We start from the raw sequence: 21,306 nt of genomic DNA on the forward strand, positions 1-21,306 counted from the left end.
TGGCAATAAAAATAGTGGTGCGTTATTGGGTATTTACCCCAAAGATACAGATGTAGTGAAAAGAAGGGCCACCTCTACCTCAGTGTTCATAGCAGCAATGGCCACAATCACCAAACTGTGTAAAGAGCCAAGGTGCCCTTCAACAGATGAATGGATAAAGAAGATATGGTCCATATATACTATGGAGTATTATGCCTCCATCAGAAAGGATGAATACCCAACTTTTATATCAGCATGGACAGGATTGGAGGAGATTATGCTGAGTGAAATAAGTCAAGCAGAGAGAGTCAATTATCATATGGTTTCACTTACTTGTGGAGCATAAGGAATAACACGGGGACATTAGGAGAAGGAAAGGGAAAGTGAAATGGGGGAAATCAGAGGGGGAGACGAAGCATGAGAGACTGTGGACTCTGAAAACAAACTAAGGGTTTTGGAGGGCAAGCGGATGGGGGGGTTAGGTGAGTCTGGTGGTGGATATTATGGAGGGCACATATTGCATGGAGCACTGGTTGTGGTGCATAAAAGATGAATCTTGGAACACTGAAAACATAAAATTAAATTTTAAAAAAATCAAAAAGACAGCCCCTCCTTTCAATGTTCTTTCCCTGAGCAAATAAACATTGTTTAAAATTGTTAAAAAAAAAAAAAAAATAGTGGTGGATGCTGCATGCTACTAACCCTCTGTAAGTACCAGAGCCACCACAGGGACCAAGATCAATATGGTCACCACAGTTCCTCTGGGTTTCATTAATGAACAAGGCTCTGTTTAACAGGTCTGATTAATGAAGTAGAACACAGTAAGTTTTCTGGTGCTGATCAAATCCACACAGCTAACTATTTAACCCTATTAGAAGCACACAGATTTACCAAACAGGAAGGTTTAAAAAAAAAAAGGGAGAGAAAGAGAGATAGCTAAAGCAGGATAAAGACCTAACCATTAGCATCGCAGCCTTGTTAATCTCATCTTTAAATTCAAGGTGATGAAAATGACCCTTCCTAACTCTGACTCATAGCCTATATAGAAATAGCTTTGCATCTCACCTAGGCAGGCCTCCTTCCCAGTGTAGGATTCCTCCTGCAGAGAAGCAAAAACCCCAGAGAGTTTTCCACAGGGTAGGTTAATAATTTCCACAAAACTGTCCACTCAAACATTTACTGAATGTTAGACACTATACAAGGTGCTCATGACACAATAAATAAAAAGAACACAATTACTTAACATTTAGCACTTACCAAATGCCAGGTCCTATGCTAAGTGTTTCTCACTGAGGAACTCTCTGAATCACCAAAGGGCCCTGAGAAGCAGATACTCGTTCCTGTGAGGCAGAGAAGGAAGTGGGGAGACTAACCTGGCTAGTGAGCGCCTGAAATTGAATCCAGGCTCTCGGGCTCTGGAGCCCATGGTTTTACGCACTTCCTCAAGCACACAGGTCAAGGAAAATTTATAGCAACAGCTTCTAGAGATTTTCCAAAGAAATAACAGAAAAAAGAGGGGTGCCTGGGTGGCTCATTGGTTAAGTGTCTGCCCTTGGCTCAGGTCATGATCCCTGGGTCCTGGGATCTCCAGCCAGCTTCTCCCTCTCCTACTGCCTGTTGCTCTGCCTAAATAAATCAAATCTTTAAAAAATAATAATACTAATAGAAAAAGGAATACTCTTATGTCAAAGTATTAAGGAAAAATCTCAGCTAATCAGTTATTAAACAAAATTTAAGACTTTTAACCAAATCATCTAGTATTTCAATTAATCAGAACATGATTAATATCAAATAAATATTAAGTACCAATATTAAAGTATGGTTCATATCAGATTCATTCTTTAAAAGGAGCTTAAGCTATTAGTTATAATAGTCATTACATACTAAATGCCTACTAGCAGAAAGTACTGAGTTAATAATTAATTTTATAACAATTAATAATTAATTTTATAATAATTCTAATCCTCACACCAATTTCCATATAATGTATGAGAGAACAGACTAACACCAAACCTCAGTCCAGGAGTGCTGCCTCCCAAAGTCTCTTTTAACCACACTTAGGTCTATGTTTCAAATAATGCACATAGTCATGTGAAAACGTTTATACAAATACATCACACACACACACACACACACACACTCTTATAAATACTAAGAAATCTTGAAAAAGATTATTTTTCAGAGACTTTAAATCTAAGTAACTGGGGACACCTGGGTGGCTCAGTCAGTTAAGCGTCTGCCTTTGACTCAGGTCATGATGCCAGGGTCCTGGGATTGACTCCTGCATCAGGCTCCCTGCTCCCTCCACCCTTTACCCAGCTTGTACTCTCTCTCAAATAAATAAATAAAATCTTCAACAAAAAAAAATTTTTTTTTTAAATAAAAAATATCTAAGTAATTGGATAGGATGTTCCACTTTTATTCACTGCAGTGTATTGGGTACTGCAGGACAATGTGTGAAGCTAAGAACACAGGAACCCAGTCATAGCCCTCAAGAAGCTCACAGTCAGTATGGTAGACCAAAGGAGCAGGTATGAAACACGGGAGACTGTAACAACCTAGTACATGGTTACATATGCTAAAGGGCCTTAAGCATTAATGACTGAAGTTCAGCAATGAAACCAGCTTCACAGGCAAGAGTAATCACAGAATGCATCACAGTGCAGTTTGGATCCAACTACACAGGCCATGAAAGATGAAAAAGAGTGATGGGAGCTGGGGAAGGACAGGACAGTATGAAGAGGGTACCTTCTTTAAGGAATTAAAAAAAAAAAAAGTAAGGTAAGGAGAATTACTTCTTTCCAAAGTCTTCCCAAAACAAACAACAACAACAGTAACAACAACAACAAAAACACAGGAAAAGAGAGAACATTACCAAAATGATTCTATGAAGCCAACATTACTCTCATAACAAAAACAGGAAAAGAAATTACGAGAGTAGAAAAACACAAACTAATTTCTTTTATGAATACACGTGCAAAAATCCTAAACAAAATACCAGCAAACCAAATCCAGCAACATATAAAAATGATTATATACCATGACCAAGTGAAATTTCTCCTAGAAATTCAAGCTTGGCTTAACATTAAAAAATCAGTTAATGTACTACACCATATCAATAAAGGACAAAAAAAAAAAAAATCACATGATTCAGAAAAAGCATTTAAAAAATTAAATTTGGGGCATCTGTGTAGCTTAGTCAGTTAAGTGCCTGACTCTTGATTTCAGCTCAAGTCGTGATCTCAGGATCATGGGAGTGAGCCCCACATCAGTGCACAGTCTGCTTGAGATCCTTTCCCTCCCTCTCCCTCTGTCCCTCCTGCTCCCCCTGCTCATGATCAATAAATAAAAATAAATAAATAAATAAAATATTTTTAAAAAATTAAACTTCCCTTCATGATAAAAGCAGTCAGCAAATGAGTAGAAGGGAACTTCTGCAATCTGATCAAGTGTATCAACATACACCACACACGGGGCGCCCGGGTGGCTCAGTGGGTTAAAGCCTCTCTGCCTTAGGCTCGGGTCATGATCCCGGGTCCTGGGATCGAGCCCTGCATCGGGCTCTCTGCTCCGAGCCTGCTTCCTCCTCTCTCTGCCTGCCTCTCTGCCTACTTGTGATCTCTGTCTGTCAGATAAATAAATAAATCTTAAAACATGAAAAATAAAAAACAGACAACACACAAGCTAACCATCATACTTAGTGGTGACAGACTGGATGCTTTCCCCTCAAGACCAGAAACTGGGCAAGACTGCTGCTGCTGTCACCATTTCTACCTAACATTGTTCTGCAAGGCATTTAGGCAAGAAAGTGAAATAAAAGCCATCCAGATTTGGCAAGGAAGAGATAAAACTATCTTTATTTGAAAACAAAAACAAAAACAAAAAAGACCTTTTAGCTACAAAGTCCTAAGGATAACACTAAAAAACTATTGGACTAATAAAAATTTCAGGAAGGTTATAAGATAAAAGATAAATAATAAAAAGATCAATTGCATTCCCATACATTTGCAATGAACAATCCAAAAGGAAATTAAGAAAGCAATTCCAGGGCCACCTAGGTGGCTCAGTTGGTTGGACATCTGACTCTTGATTTTGGCTCAGGTCTTCCTCTTAGGGTTGTGAGATCAAGCCCCATGTTGGGCTCCATGCTCAGTGCAGAGTCTGCTTAAGATTCTCTCTTCCCCTCTGCACCCCCCATCCATGCTAGCACTCTCTCTCTAAAAAAAAAGAAAGCAATTCTATTTGCAGTAGCATCAAAAAGAATAAAATACTTAGGAATTAATTCAACAAAAGAGTTATACAACTTATTCCAAAAACTGTAAGACATTATTAAAAGAGATTAAAGAGGGGCACCTGGGTGGTTCAGTGTGTTAAAGCCTCTGCCTTCGGCTCAGGTCACGATCCGGGGGTCCTGGGATAGAGCCCTGCATCAGGCTCTCTGCTCAGCAGGGAACCTGCCTCCCCCTCTCTCTCTGCCTGCCTTTCTGCCTACTTGTGATTTCTGTCTGTCAAATAAATAAATAAAATCTAAAAAATAAAGAAAGAAATTAAAGATCTCAGTAAGCGATTCATGTAATGGAAACATAGTTTGAAGCAATATTCTCCAAAATTAATTTATAAATTTAATGCAATTGCTATCAAAATTCAGTTGACAGGACACATGGGTGGCTCAGTCAGTTAAGCGTCTGACTCCTGGTTTCCACTCATGTCATGATTTCAGAATAGTAAGATTGGGCTCCATGTGGGACACGGAGCCTGCTTAAGATTCTCTCCCTTTCTCTCCTACTCTGCCCCTCCTCCACACTCATGTACACACATACACGTGGGTTCTCTCAAACAAAACAAAACAAAACGGGGCACCTGGGTTGCTCAGTCAGTTAAGTGTCTGCCTTCAGCCCAGGTCATGATCTTAGAGTCCATGGATGGAGCCCCACATTGGGCTCCCTGCTCAGCAGGGACTCTGCTTCTTCCTCTGCCCCTCACCCTGCTTGTGCTCCCTCTCACTCTCTGTCTCTCTTTCAAATAAATAAATAAAATCTTTAAAAAAAAAAAAAAACCCTCAGCTGACCACCTTGCATAATCAGCAAACAGATCCCGAAATTTGTATTAAAAACAAGGGACGCAGAATAGTCAATACAATCTTGATAAAGAACAAAGTTAGGGAGCTTAAACTTTACAGTTTCAAAACTTACTATAAAACTATACTAATTGGGACGCCTGGGTGGCGCAGTTGGTTGGACGACTGCCTTCGGCTCAGGGCGTGATCCTGGAGTCCCGGGATCGAGTCCCACATCGGGCTCCCAGCTCCATGGGGAGTCTGCTTCGCTCTCTGACCTTCTCCTCGCTCATGCTCTCTCTCACTGTCTCTCTCTCTCAAATAAATAAATAAAAAATCTTTAAAAAAAAAAAAAAAAACTATACTAATCACTGCATAAGGGCAGACGTATCAATGGAAACAGAACTAAAAGTCCAGAAATAAACTTTCATATTCATGGTCAATTCATTTTCAACAAGGACTCTAAGAACACTGAATGGGAAAGAATGGTCTCTTCAATAAATGGTGTTGGGATAAATGCACAGCCACATGCAAAAAATGCAATTGGATCCTTCTCTCATATATAAATTTAAGTAAAAATGAAGCATAGATCTAAATTTAAAAACTAAAGCCACAAAACTCTAAGATGAGGACATATAAGTAAATCCCCATGGCCTTGGATTAGGCAATGGTTTTTGAGGTATGATACTTAATAAAGCACAGACAGGAAAAAAAAAAATTGGTAAATTGGATTTCGTCAAAATGAAAAACTTTGATACAAAGGATGCTACTAAATATGTGAAAACACAACCTATGGGAAAAAAGGATTTCTAAATCATGTATCTGATAAACGTCTAGTATCTAGAATGTAAATTATAAAAAACTCTTTTAACTCAACAACAAAATAGCAAAGAACCTGATTACAAAATGGGGAAATAGGGGCATCTGGATGGCTCAGTCAGTTAAGTGACCGACTCTGTGTTTTGGGTCAGGTCCTGATTTGGTTGGTCCTGAGCTCCAGCCCCAGGCTGGGCTCCACGTTCACAGGGAGTCTGCTTGAAGATTCTTTCCCTGTGTTCTTGCAACAGCTTGCACATAGTTTATAAGAGCCAGTGTGGGCAAAAAAGGATCCCTCTAAATATCAGGAATCTGTGCTCTGACTGCTGATTGCTGGGTCTGATCACAGACCTGCAGACAAGAAGGCAGGCAGCCATTACTATTCCACCTCCCCCACATTATTACAAGCTCCTGCCACTCTGGCTGAAGTGACTTCCAGGAGATTTAAAGGAACCTGCATTCTTTTCTCCCCTAGCTTTATTTTTTGTCTTTCTCCTTTTAGGGAGCTGGACATTAAATACTGGGACATTCAGTACAACTGCATACACAGGGGAAATTAGAAAGTGACCAAGCATGCCCACAGAAAGGCTTAGAAAATGAAAAGTCATTAATTTTACACCTCAGGCCAGTCCTCAGCACAAAGATAGCCTATAAAAATCAAAACCACAAAAACATTACCAAAAAGCAGCAAACCCTGAGGAAAGGGGAGAATCTGATTTCTAGAGTTAGCACATAATTCCATTCAAATGTCCAGTGTTCATTAAAAAGAAAAAAAAATCCCAAGGCATACAAAGAAACAGGAAAGCATTGCTCATTCAAAGGAAAAAGGAAAAAAGACCAAAGGCAGATCTACTATGCAGACTTTAAAATAAAAGTCTTAAAGATACTCAAAAGACTAAAGGATAATGTAAAAAAAGTAAAGAAAGTACATGAACAAAATCCAAATATCAGGAGATTAAAAATAAGGAGATTAAAAAAACAACTAAAAACAAAAAAAATTCAGCTAAAAATTAAAACAACTGGAATGAAAAGTTCATGAGAGGGATTTAAAATCATATATGAGCAAGCAGAAGAAATAATGGCATCCTTGAAGACAGGACAATGGAAACTAGTCTAAGGAATAGAAAGGAAAAAGATTGAGGAAAAGCAAACAGAACCTAAGAGACCTGTGGGACACCATCAAATGGACCAACATACACATCATGGGAGTCTCAGAAGAGAGAAAAAGAAGCAGAGAAAATATCTGAAGGAAAAAAATGGCTCAAAATTTCTCAAATTTCATGAATATAAACATTCACAAAACACAGCGAACTCCAAGTAAGATGAACTCAAGGATGTGCACTGAGACGAATTAAAATGAAACAGCAAGAGAAAAGGAAATCCTCATATAAAATGAATCCTTAACAAAACTGTCACATCTCTCCTTAGAAACTGTGGAGGCCAGAAGACAGGGACCAATATATCAGTGGGCTAAAAGAACTGCCAACCAAGAATCCCATATTGAGCAAACATGCCCTTTGAAAGTAAGGGAGAAATTTAGACATTCCCAGATGAACATAAACTGAGGGAATCTGTGACCACTACACCCACCCTGCAAGAAATGCTCAAGGAGGGGCACCTGGGTGGCTCAGTGGGTTAAGCCGCTGCCTTCGGCTCGGATCATGATCCCAGGGTCCTGGGATCGAGCCCCGCATCGGGCTCTCTGCTCAGCAGGGAGCCTGCTTCCTCCTCTCTCTCTGCCTGCCTCTCTGCCTGCTTGTGATCTCTCTCTGTCACATAAATAAATAAAATCTTTAAAAAAAAAAAATGCTCAAGGACTTCCTGCAAGGTGAAACAGAAGGGCACTAGGCAGTAATTCAAAACCATAAGGGGATCTCAATAAAGGTAAATACATGGGAAATTATAAAAACTAATATTACTGTTAACTTTGGTTTATAACTCCAAATCTTGTGTTTATATAATTTAAGAGGCCAATGCATTTTTTAAAAATTATTGGTTTATGTTATGGCATTCAGTGTATAATGTTGTAATTTTGTGATACCAATAACCAAAAGGGGTAGGGATGGATCTATGAAGGAGCAGAGATTTTATATGTTATTAAATTAAGACAGTATAAATTCAGATTAAGTGTTATAACTTCAAGACATTAAATGTAATCCCGATGGTAACCACAAGAAAATATCTATAGAGGACCATCTGGGTGGCTCAGTTTGTTGAGTGTCCAACACTTGGTTTCAGCTCAGGTCTTGATCTCAGAGTTGTAAAATTGAGCCCTGCCTCAGGCTCTACACTCATTGGAGTCTGCTTGAGATTTTCTTCTCTGGCCCTCTCCCACTCCCATGCACACACACGTGCTCTCTCTCTCAAATAAATAAATCTTTTAAAAAAATAGAAAATAGCTATAGAATACACAAAAGGAAATGAGAAAAGAATTTAAACATTTCACTACAAAACATCAACTATAAACAAACGAAGACAGTAATCCAGGAAGTAAAAGACAAAAAAAAAAAAAAAGGTATAGGGCATAGAGAAAACAAATAGCTCAATGACAGAAGTTAAATCCCTCTTTAGTAATTACTTTAAATGTAAATATGTTAAATCTCCCCCAAAAAGACTGAGATTGGCAGAATGAATAAAAACACACAATCAAACACATGCTATCTACAAAAGACTCACTTAATACCCAAAGATACAAAAAGCCTAAAAGTGAAAGAAAGGAAAAAGATATTCCATGCAAATAATAACCAAAAGAGAATAGGGATGGCTATAGTAATATCAGACATAATAGACATTAAATATATAAAGTTTATAAGTGACAAAGAAGGACATTTATATACTAGTAAAACATTCAATATGGCAAGAAGATATAACAGTTATAAACATTTACATATTTAATGACAGACCATCAAAATATATAAAGGAAGCAAAAATAAACTATTGAGACTACATCAAAATAAAAAGCTTCAATACAGCAAAGGAAACTATCAATGAAACTAAAAGACAACCTAATGAATGAGAGAAATAATTGCCAATGACAATCTGATAAAGCATTAGTATCCAAAATATATAAAGAACTTATACAACCCAACACCAAAAAAAAAACAAAACAAACACATACAATCCAGTCAAAAAATGGGCAGTAGACATGAACAGACATTTCTTCAAAGAAGACATACAGGTGGCCAACAGACACATGAAAACATGCTCAACATCACTCATCATCAGAGAAATGAACATCAAAAACACAATGACATCTGTCAGAATGACTAAACTCAAAAAACACAAAATAGAACAAGCATTGGCAAGGATGCAGAGAAAAAGGAACCACTGTGCACTGTTGATGGTAATGCAAACTGGTGCAGCCACTGTGGAAAACACTATGGAGGTTCCTCAAAATCATAAACAGAATTACCATATGATCCAGTAATCCCACTACTGGATATCTACCCAAAGAATCTGAAAACACTAATTCAAAAAGATATGTGTACCTCTATGTTTACTGCAGCATTATTTACAATAGCCAAATTATGGAAGCAGTCCAATATAGATGAATGACTAAAGAAGAAGAGATACATATACACAATGGACTATTACTCAGCCATAGAAAAGAATGAAATCTTGCCATTAGCAACAATATAGATGGATCTACAGAGTATAATGCTAAGAGAAGAAAGTCAGAGAAAGATGAACTCCTTATGATTACAGTCATGTGGAATTTAAGGAACAAAACAAAGAAAAAAAAACAAAAAAAATACGCTCTTTAATACAGAGAATAAACAGAAGGTTATCAGAAGAGGTGCATGAGGGGATGGGTGAAATGGGTGAAGGGGGTTGAGAGTACACTTATCATGATGAGCACGGAGTAACGTACAGAATTGTTGAATCACTGTATCATACACCTCAAACTAAATTAATTAAGGGAGCACTGCATGTTAACTATACTGGACTTAAAAAAATAACATTCGTAATTTCAGATCACAAAAACTTATACATGAAGGGAAAACTGACAGAATTGAGGGAGAAATACAGTTCCACAATGATCCTTGGGAGACTCTTGGAGGAGTCTCAACAGTAATGCAGTCACTCAACAGTCATGCAGAGAACAACCAGAAGTAAGGAAACAAGAGAATTCGAACAATGTAATAAAGTACTAGATCTGACAGACACAAAATGTTTCGTCCAACCACAGCACACACATTCTTCTCAAGGGCACATAGGACATTTTCCAGGGCAGATCAAATGTTAAGTCACAAATTAAGTCTTAAGACTTAAAAAAAAGGGGCGCCTGCGTGGCTCAGTCAGTTAAGCCGCTGCCTTCGGCTCAGGTCATGATCCCAGAGTCCTGGGATCAAGCCCCGCATTGGGCTCCCTGCTCAGTGGAGAGCCTGCTCTCCTCCTCCCCCTGCCTCCTCCTGTTCTACCTACTTGTGTTCTCTCTGTCAAATACATAAAATCTTTAAAAAAAAAAAAAAAGACTTAAAAAGATAGCTATCATACAAAATATCATCTCTGAACACAGCCAGATAAAGTATTCAGCAATTCTGGGGCGCCTGGGTGGCTCAGTGGGTTAAAGCCTCTGCCTTTGGCTCAGGTCGTGATCCCAGGGTCCTGGGATTGAGTCCCACATCAGGCTCTCTGCTCAGCAGGGAGCCTGCTTCCCCCTCTCTCTCTGCCTGCCTCTCTGCCTACTTGTGATCTCTGTCTGTCAAATAAATAAATAAAATCTTAAAAAAAAAAAAAAAGAAAAGAAAGAAATTATTCAGCAATTCCAATTATACAAACCCAAAAGAACTGAAAGCACGATTTCAAAGAGACATTTGTACACCCTTGCTCACAGCACCATTATTCTCCACAGCCAAAAGGTGAAAGCAACTGAAATGTCTAACAGTAGAATGGGTAAAGAAAATGTGGCATATACAAACAATGGCATATTATTCCATCTTAAAAACGAAGGAAATTTTGACATATGATACAGCATGGATGAACCTTGAGGACACTCTAAGTGAAATAAGCCAGTCACAAAAATACAAATAGTTTATGCTTCAACTGACACAAGATATTTATAATAGTCAAAATCATAAAGAACTTGTGGTATAATGTACTAATGGCTGCCAAAGGCTGGGAACAGAGGATAATGGGGAGTTACTGTTTAACAGGTACACAGTTTCAGCTCCACAAGATGGAAAGGGTGATGGGGACGGATGGCGGTAATGGCTGTACATCAGTGTGAACGTACTTACTACTACTGAACTGTATGCTTTAAAGTGGCTATGATGGAAAATTTTAATATGTGAATTTTACCACAATTTTTAAAAATATGCACAAGTGTTGGTAAGGAAGTGGAGAAATTGGAATCCCCATATATTGCTGGTGGGAAGGTAAAATAGTGCAGTCTCTGTGAAATAGTGTGACGGTTCCTCAAAAGGTCAAACATTGAGTTACCAAGTATCCAAGCAATGTCAGTTTTACCCCAGGGAAGTAAAAACACAGGTCTACAGGAATACATGGACACACATGTTCATAGCAGCACTGTCCGTAAGAACCAAGAACTATAAAAAACCCAAATGGCCATAAACCAGTGAACAAATGCAATGTGATATATACATGAAATGGAAGGTTATTCACTACTCAAGAGAAATGAAGGACTCAGAATACTTACAAGCACAAATCCTGAAATGCCATGCTGACTGAAAAAAAAAAAAAAAAGGCCACATAGTGTATGATTCCTTATACAAAATGTCTAGAAAAGGCAGATCTATACTGACAGAATGTAGATTAAGTCATTGCCAAGGCCTAGGAGTTTGGGGGGAAATGGGCAGTGACTACTAATAGGGACAGATTTCCCTTCTAGGGTGATGAAAATATTCTAAAATTGACAGTGGTGATAATTGGCATGACTTTATGACTATTCTAACAACACCTCAGTTTTACACTTTAAATGAATGAACTAGATGGTATGTTAATTACATTTCCATAAAGCTGTTTTAAAAAAAATAAATAAATAAGGCTAGTTGCTTTGCTATGGTATCAACTCATTCTTAATCTGGACAAAAGGCACTAACAGCCAGGAATGGTACCGTATGAACTGCTGGGTTATAATCTCACTCTGCCATTAGGCAGAATGTAGCTGCTTGGGTCATTATTTAAACTTTCTGATCTTTCATTTGTGCATCTTTTTATATGGATTAATAATACTTTCCTAACAAGCCATGGCACATAGTAAGCTCATTTACAGTACTTGTTATTAGAAAATGCTTTTAATAATTCTGTGTAAGTAATATCTTGTCTAGTTAAAAAAGCTCTGTCAGAAGACAGATGTATATTCCTCAGAAGTATCAAAACAATCTCTATTCATGGCAGTCATAAGATAAAGGAGCTCAATAAGTCAATGAACATTATTGTTCACTGCTGTTAATTCAACAAACATTTTTTAAGAGCATGCTCAGGTAGCAAAGCTTTGGCTTTTGGTTAAATTTCCTAGTGCCCACACCTTGTTTGGCCTACATAGGGGATTTTTCTTAAACCGAATTAATTAGCAATATTTAAGAAGAGATAGATTTCACTTAGAATGCAGGATTCTGGATTCTCTTGGAAAATAGGAGGGTTTGTTAACACCGGGCCACGTTCCCACTGGATCCTATAGGTGGAACTTAGAGTTTCCATGTGAGACTGCATAGCTCTTGTGTTACCTGCCTGGCCCCAAATGCCATAAACATCCGCAGTATCTGGGCTGTCACAGACCGGAGATACAGATGTAAATCAGCCACAGCTATCAATCTTCTGGAGCTCATAGACTAGCATGTTATAACGAAAACAGCCATAATAAATAGCTAGGTCACTTATTATCAGCCAGACCCATTTTATAGAAAAGGAAACAATTAGGCTCAAATAAGTTATGTGATTTACAGAAGGAAAACCATATCAGCCTCACTAACTGATACATGCCTAAATTATTATAAAAGTATCTAACCACTTTCTCCAAGTATCTACAAGAATGAAATGCAACAGTTAAAAGTAATGGTGAATCAGGGAAGTAATAATGTACAGGACCACCATGCTTTGATTAACTACCACTTTCAACATTTTTTTTATACAAGAAAGGAGGAAACTTGTTAATAAAGTGATACAAAATGAAGCATGAGCTTATTATTCATTAACAATTAATAGCTTATCGGGATGCCTGGGTGGTTCAGTGGGTTAAGCCTTTACACCTTCTGCTCAGGTCATGGTTTCAGGGTCCTGGGATTGAGCCCCGCGTCAGGCTCTCTGTTTAGCAGGGAGCCTGCTTCCTCCTCTCTCTCTGCCTGCCTCTCTGCCTACTTGTGATCTCTCTCTCTGTCAAATAAATAAGTAAAATCTTAAAAAAAAAAAAAAATTAAGAACTTAACAACCAAACACCTATCATTTGTTCTGATATATGGAGCTTCTTCAGAAAACTACCAGACGCCATTTTCACAGAAAACACAGTAATTAAAGAGCCCCAAGGTGAGAGAAGGAAGATTGAGGATCATTTCTAGGAATCATGCCAGCTTCCTGTGTGTTTAATCTGTCCTTGGACTGACCTGGCCCCATTAATCAAAGCAACTGGCTGTCTGGGAAAATAACATGTTTTCTGATCTGAAAAACAGATATTAAAGGGAAACTATGATGCAATGGAGAAAAAGAAAGCAAAGACTATGATAAATTCAACTGTATTTTCTCGCTTTCTGTGGTGTTACATGAAAAGTAATGGACCAAGGTCTTTATTGCCCTTCTGTAACTGTACCTGGTTGAACAGGTTAAACTAATAGATGTGTTTACAAAACAATGTGGAATAATTTCAGTATTGATACCGCTACTATATCTGTTTACATTTAAGTTCAACACGACTTACACAGACATTCTTTATAAAACTGTGTTCTTAAAAAAAAAGTAAAGAAAAAATTTTCCATTATACATGGAAGCTTCTTTTTCTTAAAAAATAAAACACAGGGCGCCTGGGTGGCTCAGTGGGTTAAGCCGCTGCCTTCGGCTCAGGTCATGATCTCGGGGTCCTGGGATCGAGTCCCGCATCGGGCTCTCTGCTCAGCAGGGAGCCTGCTTCCTCCTCCTTCTCTCTCTACCTGCCTCTCTGCCTACTTGTAATCTCTCTCTGTCAAATAAATAAATAAAATCTTTTAAAAAAATAAATAAATAAAAAAATAAAACACAAAGATGAATATAAGTTCAAGAAATTTACATCTGGCCTCTATCTTTATATCAGGCTTAAGATAAGGAGCTGAACGAACCCAGACCCTCTGTACCAATTTCAGGGCCTGGCACAACAGGAGACATGCAAGAAATACCAGGCTTTAATTGAAAGCCACTAGGTAACCATGTAATAAAACATACTTCTCTTACAAACCATAAGTGACTTTTAATCTCACAAAACAAACTGAGGGTTGCTGGAGGGAGGGGGGTTGGGAGAAGGGGGGTGGGATTATGGACATTGGGGAGGGTATGTGCTTTGGTGAGTGCTGTGAAGTGTGTAAACCTGGCGATTCACAGGCCTATATCCCTGGGGATAAAAATATATTATATGTTTATAAAAAATTAAAAATTTAAAATTAAAAAAAAAACATACTTCTCTTACAAAACATTTTAATATTATTTTTCAAATTTAAATGTATAGGCTATGAAACTATAATAATATTCAAGGCTGAATTTATTCTTATGTTTCCTAGATGTCAGTCTTAGCCATTGGGATTTCTAGGTTTTCCTTCTGTGGGAGAATAAAGGATACTTAAGTCCATGTTGCTCTAGTTTATTTTTATAACTTCAGGAACTAGCGCCACGTCAGGAATAGAAAAGTTACACAACAAATGTTTTAGAATAAATTAGTCTAGCTTTTATATTAATAAGCTACTTCTCTGCTCTGGATCTAATTAAAGTAATGATTAAGTAAGCACTTAGTACACAATAAGTTAGTTAACTCATAAATACTATTCAACAAGAAGTAATCCAAACAAACATAAAACATACCCTTTTTTCCCTGTCCTGGTTGGCAACTTTAGCTGTCTGACCTTTGATTTTCAGATTAAGCTTGGTTTTCTTCAGACTTTCTAATTCTAAAACAATGCTTTGAAGAAATGGCCCTCTAGTACTTATATTTTCAGAATATAAACTACTCTCTCCTTGGATAGTTGTCAAAGTTACCTTAAACTGGCAATATAGACTCTTGGTCTCCGTATTTTTGCTGGACAATAGGACTTCAAATTCTCTGCTATCTAATCCTTATAACACCCCCTCCATTACCAGAAAAAAGAAAAAGAAAACAAAAACAAAAAACAGCTACTACCAACATCACTACAACACTCCATTTCAGGAGTATCAACATCAAACAAAAGGATGAGACATTTATAGCACACTCCATCCTACAACAGCAGAATATATATTCTTGTTCAAGAGTGAAGACAGACAATATCATGGGCTATAAAACAATCCTCAAAAACATTTTAAAAACTAAAATCATATAGAATGGGGCGCCTGGGTGGCTCAGCGGGTTAAAGCCTCTGCCTTCGGCTTGGGTCATGATCCCAGAGTCCTGGGATCAAGCCCCACATTGAGCTCTCTGCTCAACGGGGAGCCTGCTTCCTCCTCTCTCTCTGCCTGCTTCTCTGCTTACTTGTGGTTACTGTCTGTCAAAAAATCTTTAAAATGAAATAAAATCATATAGAATGTATTCTCCTACCAAAATTGAATAAAGTAGAAGTCAATAAGAGAAAGATAACAGAAAAATCTCCAAATATTTGGAAAGTAAACAAGACACATGTAAATAATCCACAGGTCAAAACAGAAGACAAAGAGAAGTTTTAAAAAACACATTTAATTCAATGAAGATGAAAATGAAATACATCATTATAGGATATACCTAAAGCAGTACTCTGAGGGAAATTTATAGCATGAAATAAATACATATAAAAAGAAGAAACATCTCAAATCAGTAAACTCCCACCTCAAGAACCTAGAATAAGGGCAAAATAAACCCAAAGAAAGAAAAAAGAAGGAAATAACAAAGGTAAGAGTGGATAAAAACAAACTGAAAATAGAAAAATAGAAAAAAATCAATTAAAACAAGAGCTGGTTTTTTTAGATTAATAAAGCTCACCAACTTCTAACAAGACTGACAAAGAAAAAAGAAGAAGACACAATATACCAACATCAGTAATGAAACAAGATATCACTATAGACTCCCTCCCCGATATAAAAAGGCCAATAAGGGAATATTACGAACTCTATATACATAAATTTGACAATTTAGACAAAATGGGCCATTTGCTCAAAAAAACACAAACTACCAAAATTCACACAATATGAAATAGATAGCTTCAACAGTCCTTAACCATTAATAAACTTGAACTTGCAATTTCAAAACTACCAAAAGAGAAATCTCCAGGACTCAGAGAATCTCACTGAAATAGTCTACCAAATATTTAAAAAAGAATTAACACCAATTCTACCAATTTCCAGGAAACTAAAGAGTAGGAAATACTTCTCTGTTGTTCCCCCTGCTTGTGTTCCCTCTCGCTCACTCTCTCTTTCTCTCTCTGTCAAATAAATAAATAAAATCTTGGGAAAAAAAATTCAACAGCCATTCACCTATTCACCATTTAAAAAACAACAGCAACAACAACAGAATACATGGGAGCTTTTTCAACTTGCATCAACCAAAAGCCTGTGAAAGACAGGGTGCTTTTCTCCTAAGATCAGAAACGAGAGACGAGAATGTTTGCTCTCACCACTCTCTTATCCAACATAATGCTAGAAGTTCTAGCCAGTGCAATAAGGCAAGAAAAGGAAAAAAAAAAGGGCATATAGATGGGAAAGGTAGAAATTAAACCATCCCGATCTACAGAGGACATGACTGTCTACATAGAAAATCCCAAAGAATCTACCAAAAAATTCCTAGAGCTAATGAATGAGTTCTTCTCGGTTGTAAGATATAAGCTAAACATACTAAAAAACCTGCTGTATTTCTATATACAGCAATGAACATATGGCCATCAACATTCAAAATACAAACCATTATGGACCTTGAAAGTATTGGGCTATGTAAAATAAGTCAGACATATAAAGACAAACACCAAGATTTCACTCATATGTGAATCTGAACAAACAAGCAAGCAAGTAAGCAAAACAAAAACAAGTTCACAGATATAGAGAACAGATTGGTGGCTACCCGAATGGAAGGTGGAGTGGGGGTGCAAAAATGGGTGAAGGAGGTCAATTGCATGGTAATGGATGGTAGCTAGACTTTTTGCAGTGATCACTTTACAGTGCATACAGATATCAAACTATAATGTTGCACACTTGAAACTTAGGTAATATTATATACTAATTGTATCTTAATAAAAAAACACAATACTATTTACAGTCAAAAAATGAAATACTTAGGTATAAATCTAAATCATGAACAGGATTCACAGGTGAAGACTACACAATGATGATAAAATCAATGGAAAGATAAACTGAGTTTATTGATTGAAAGACTCAACACTAAAGATGCTGATTCTCCCAAAATTCCAGCAAGATTTTTTTTATAGATAAGAGATTATTCTAAAATTTATATGGAAAGGGAAAGGAGCTAGGATTGCTAAAACAATTTTGAAAAAATGAGAGGAATCAGTCCATCCAATTTCAAGACTCATAACTACAGGAATCAAGACTGTGATGCTGGCTGAGGTGTAACACAGTCCAACTGGACAGAAAAGAGAACCCAGAGAAATACCTACATAAATATACCCACTTACCTTTTATAAAGGTACAAAGCAACTGATGGAAGATGGATAGCCTTCTCAACAAAAAAGTGCTGGAACAACTCGACATCCACAGGCAAAACAAAACAAAACAAATAAACCAAACCACCAAGATCGTGACCTAAATCTCGCACCTTATACAAAAACTCAAAACGTTTATCAATTTAAAGATTTTATTTGTTTATTTGTCTCAGAGAGAGGGAAAGGGCACACACAAGCAGGGGGAGCAGCAGGCAGAAGAAGAAGCAGGCTCCCCACTGAGCGAGGAACCCAACATGGGACTTGATCCCAGGACTCAGGGATCATAACCCCAGCTGGCCAAAGACAGAGGTTTAACTGACTGAGCTACCCAGGTATTCTGAAACGATCACAAATTTAAGTTTAAAATGTAAAACTATAAGACTTAAAAAAACAGAAGACATGGGGTGCCTGGGTGGCTCGGTGGGTTAAAGCCTCTGCCTTCAGCTCAGGTCATGATCCCAAGGTCCTGGTATCGAGCCCCACATCGGGCTCTCTGCTTGGCGGGGAGCCTGCTTCCTACTCTGTCTCTGCCTGCCTCTCTGCCCACTTGCGATCTCTATCAAATAAATAAATAAAATCTTAAATATATATATATATATATATTTAAAAAAATAGAAGACAATCTTCGAAGAATTCTTTTTCTTAGACATGAAAAATATGATCCATAAAAGGGAAAACAAATCAATAAATTGGACCTCATCAGAATTAAAAACTTCTGTTCTGCAGAGAACCTGGTTACAAGCTAAAAGGGAAAACTAATCAGAACACAGATTTGCAAACTGCATGTCTAAAGAAGAACTAGTATCTTCAGAAAATTATGATGAGTGAGAAAAGCAATCCTAAACATATGTTCCAATTTTATAAAATTTTTTAAATGACAGAATTATATGGAGAACAATTAGTGGCTGCTAAAGAGGGAAAGGAAGGAGTGGGGACAGGAGGGAGGTGGGTATGGCCATAAAAGGACAACATGAGGGATCTTCGTGGTGATGGGAAATATCTGTATCTTGACTGTATCAGTGTCAATATCCTAGTTGTGATGTTGTACTCTATCATGTAAATATCATTGTACTACATCATGGATGTATATTTACAATTATTTCAAAATGAAAAGTTCAATTAAAATTAATAAACAAGAATTTAAAACTCTCCACAAATACAATTATATATTGCCTTAACTCTCAAATCCCCACTCCCTTCTTCAGCAAACTCCTGCCTCTTCTGTGTCAGATATCCACTTTTACCAACCTTACTCTAGTTAATGAAAACAACCTATGTACCATCGTCTTCCACACAGCCAATTATTGGAATCTGGGTGTGCATTTGGCTGAATATCCCCACAATGGATGTAGATGAGGTCAGCAGGAGAGCCTAGGACCAACACCAGCAGTCTGTATAATTCCGGCCCAGGTTACCCAGTCGGGCACCAGCAAGAAGGTATGGCCACCTGCCTGTTAGGCTGTGGGTAATTATCAGCCCTCTCTATACCGCTTCCTTTGAAGCCATTCACCTAACCCTTGGAACACTTCCACTGTTATCTGGATCCCACTATGGGAGAAGCAAGCGGCACTGCAGTCCTAACACCACCCAGCAGACACATCAGTGACAGACAGCCTTCCCAGCACCAATTCTCCTTGTCTATCTTCCACATGAAAGCAGCAGATGCCATCAGATCTTCCCTGTGGGTTCCGAGATGAAGATCACTACTTCATCATCTTCCTTCCCCTCTTGCCAAATGGCGGCCCTGAAAACATGAGGCAGCCAATGGGCAATGCTTCCCAAGTCCCTTTGCCCTCAGGTGACACAACAGTCACTTCCTTGGGAATCTGAAACCAACCATAACTCCGGGTGAGCAGTCAGTGAGTGGGGGGTCCTGCCAGCACTCGGAATTTCTCCCTCATCTGAGGAGAGAGCTGTAGGGTTCTCCCTATGGACACATCTCTTTCCAACTAACAATCCATGAGAAGTGTTTTCTAAGCTCATTCTGACTCCTGCAGCTATGACTTTACACAAGGCAGAGGAAGAATTTGTAAAGAGGCATGTGTCATAACTGGTCACAGAGGGATCCAGTTCTCTTTAAAGGAGCACATAAAAGTACATCCCCGGTGTACTTTTGTGACAGTGACAAAGACACATGCTTGCAAAAGTTTTGTGGCCTTTTTTCAAATCTTCTCTCACTAACGACTAAGATGCTTCCCAGGTCTTTCCAGGTGACCTGGACATACACAGAGAAGGTGGCTGTCCCAGTTCAGTATGATGAGAGCCTGGGAACCCTCCTGCTAAGCCAGGTCTCCTTTCACAATGTTCTTTATCCCAGACTGATCTGCACAGATACCCACTATCTTCATCTCAGAAGAAAAGTGTTCCAAGTGACACAAAGGGTTCTTAAAAATCCCCAACCTCCATTGTGTACAGAGTAAGACCTGGCCTCTACAGAGATGGCTTTCCAGGAAAGCCAAGAAAACAACACTGCCCTACTGACAATAGGCCATTTCCTTCTTCCTTTAGAGATTCTTCATCCCAGCAGGAAAGGAAATCTAAGAGACTGGCAGTATCTGCCCATAAAAGTGAAAAAAGGGTATTAAACTCCTATAGTACAAAATCAACAAAACTGTAATCATCTACTTGAATAATTTCAATTCGGTAGTCCAGCATGCACCAAAATTTAATAAACCACTTTTCTTTAGAATAATTGTCACATGGGGTTTGATTTAATTAATCTCAGCAGGCTTGAAAATAGCCCCCAGGAAGTCAATGCGATCAACTTCCCTCAGTTGTGCTAGAATGAAAATGTAAGTTAACTATGCTACCAAATCAAGACATATTTAGGCAGTGGTGGCGATTTTCTGTGCTCTGACCTATCTACCTGTAAGCACTGACCTTGTAATGCTCGATCAGTCTCGCTTCTATGTACCAGGAAGGCTTCTGGCTCAGTACCCTTTCAGGGTGAGCACCTTGTATGAGGGGTCAGATTAGAAATAAAGATTAGGAAAAGCAGAAAGAGTTCTTGCTTCCTCCTCCATGTTTCTTCTATGTTAGAAGGAAAGCAGACCCCGTTCTCAGAGCCCAGGGTATTTTTCCTAATTCTGACTGGAGTTAAGAGAAGACCAGATGATCTTCCGGCAGCATCGCTGACAGGCAGAAGAAAGCATACTTACCCTCTCCCTTCTGAGTGTCACTGCCCTGGAAGAGGATTCTAGCTCAGAGAGCAAAGCCGAGAGGAAGTGAATCTTCATCACTCTCCTCCCATCCAAGAGTGAGATCTAATGAGAAAAGGTGAGACTCGCAGGGGGCAGGAGGGCTAAGCTCTGCCAGAGTTACAACTTAGACTTGACCCTGTCCATGTGCCCCCAGTACAGTGCCTCACCCTGGCCCAAACTGGGTCTGCATTTATGAATGAATGGTCCCTACATCTCAAGGAGCAGAGCATTGTCATTATCCAGAAGCCATCCCGACTCGCAGAAGCATGGGATGCTCAGCCAGGAGCGTGTGGCATTTCCAAGGCTAAGCCTGGAGACAAGCACCTGCCTCCAGGCGGCTCAACACTGAGCAAGAGCTGTTTATACCAACACCGGGTGGTTAGGACCGCACTTGGAGATACAAATATGACCCAGACAGCCCGACTCCACAAGCTGCACATTTATAAATCACTCGTCTTAC

At 38.5% G+C, this 21,306-nt stretch overlaps 1 protein-coding gene across 2 annotated transcripts in view; it reads right to left on the bottom strand.

The window, feature by feature from the left end:
• SPATA13 (spermatogenesis associated 13) overlaps positions 1-21,306 on the bottom strand; it is a 149,886-nt gene that overhangs the window by 120,223 nt on the left and 8,357 nt on the right. The window contains exon 2 of one of the 2 annotated variants that reach the window (XM_044249423.1): positions 11,511-11,538. The exons of the other annotated variant lie outside the window; for it this stretch is intronic. The gene's annotated coding sequence lies outside the window, so the exon portion shown is untranslated. The remainder of the gene's footprint in view (positions 1-11,510; positions 11,539-21,306) is intronic. 2 annotated transcript variants of the gene reach the window in all.

The sequence above is a fragment of the Neovison vison genome, chromosome 5 (genome assembly GCF_020171115.1).
Source record: "Neovison vison isolate M4711 chromosome 5, ASM_NN_V1, whole genome shotgun sequence".
In the NCBI taxonomy this organism is placed as follows: Eukaryota; Metazoa; Chordata; class Mammalia; order Carnivora; family Mustelidae; genus Neogale; species Neogale vison.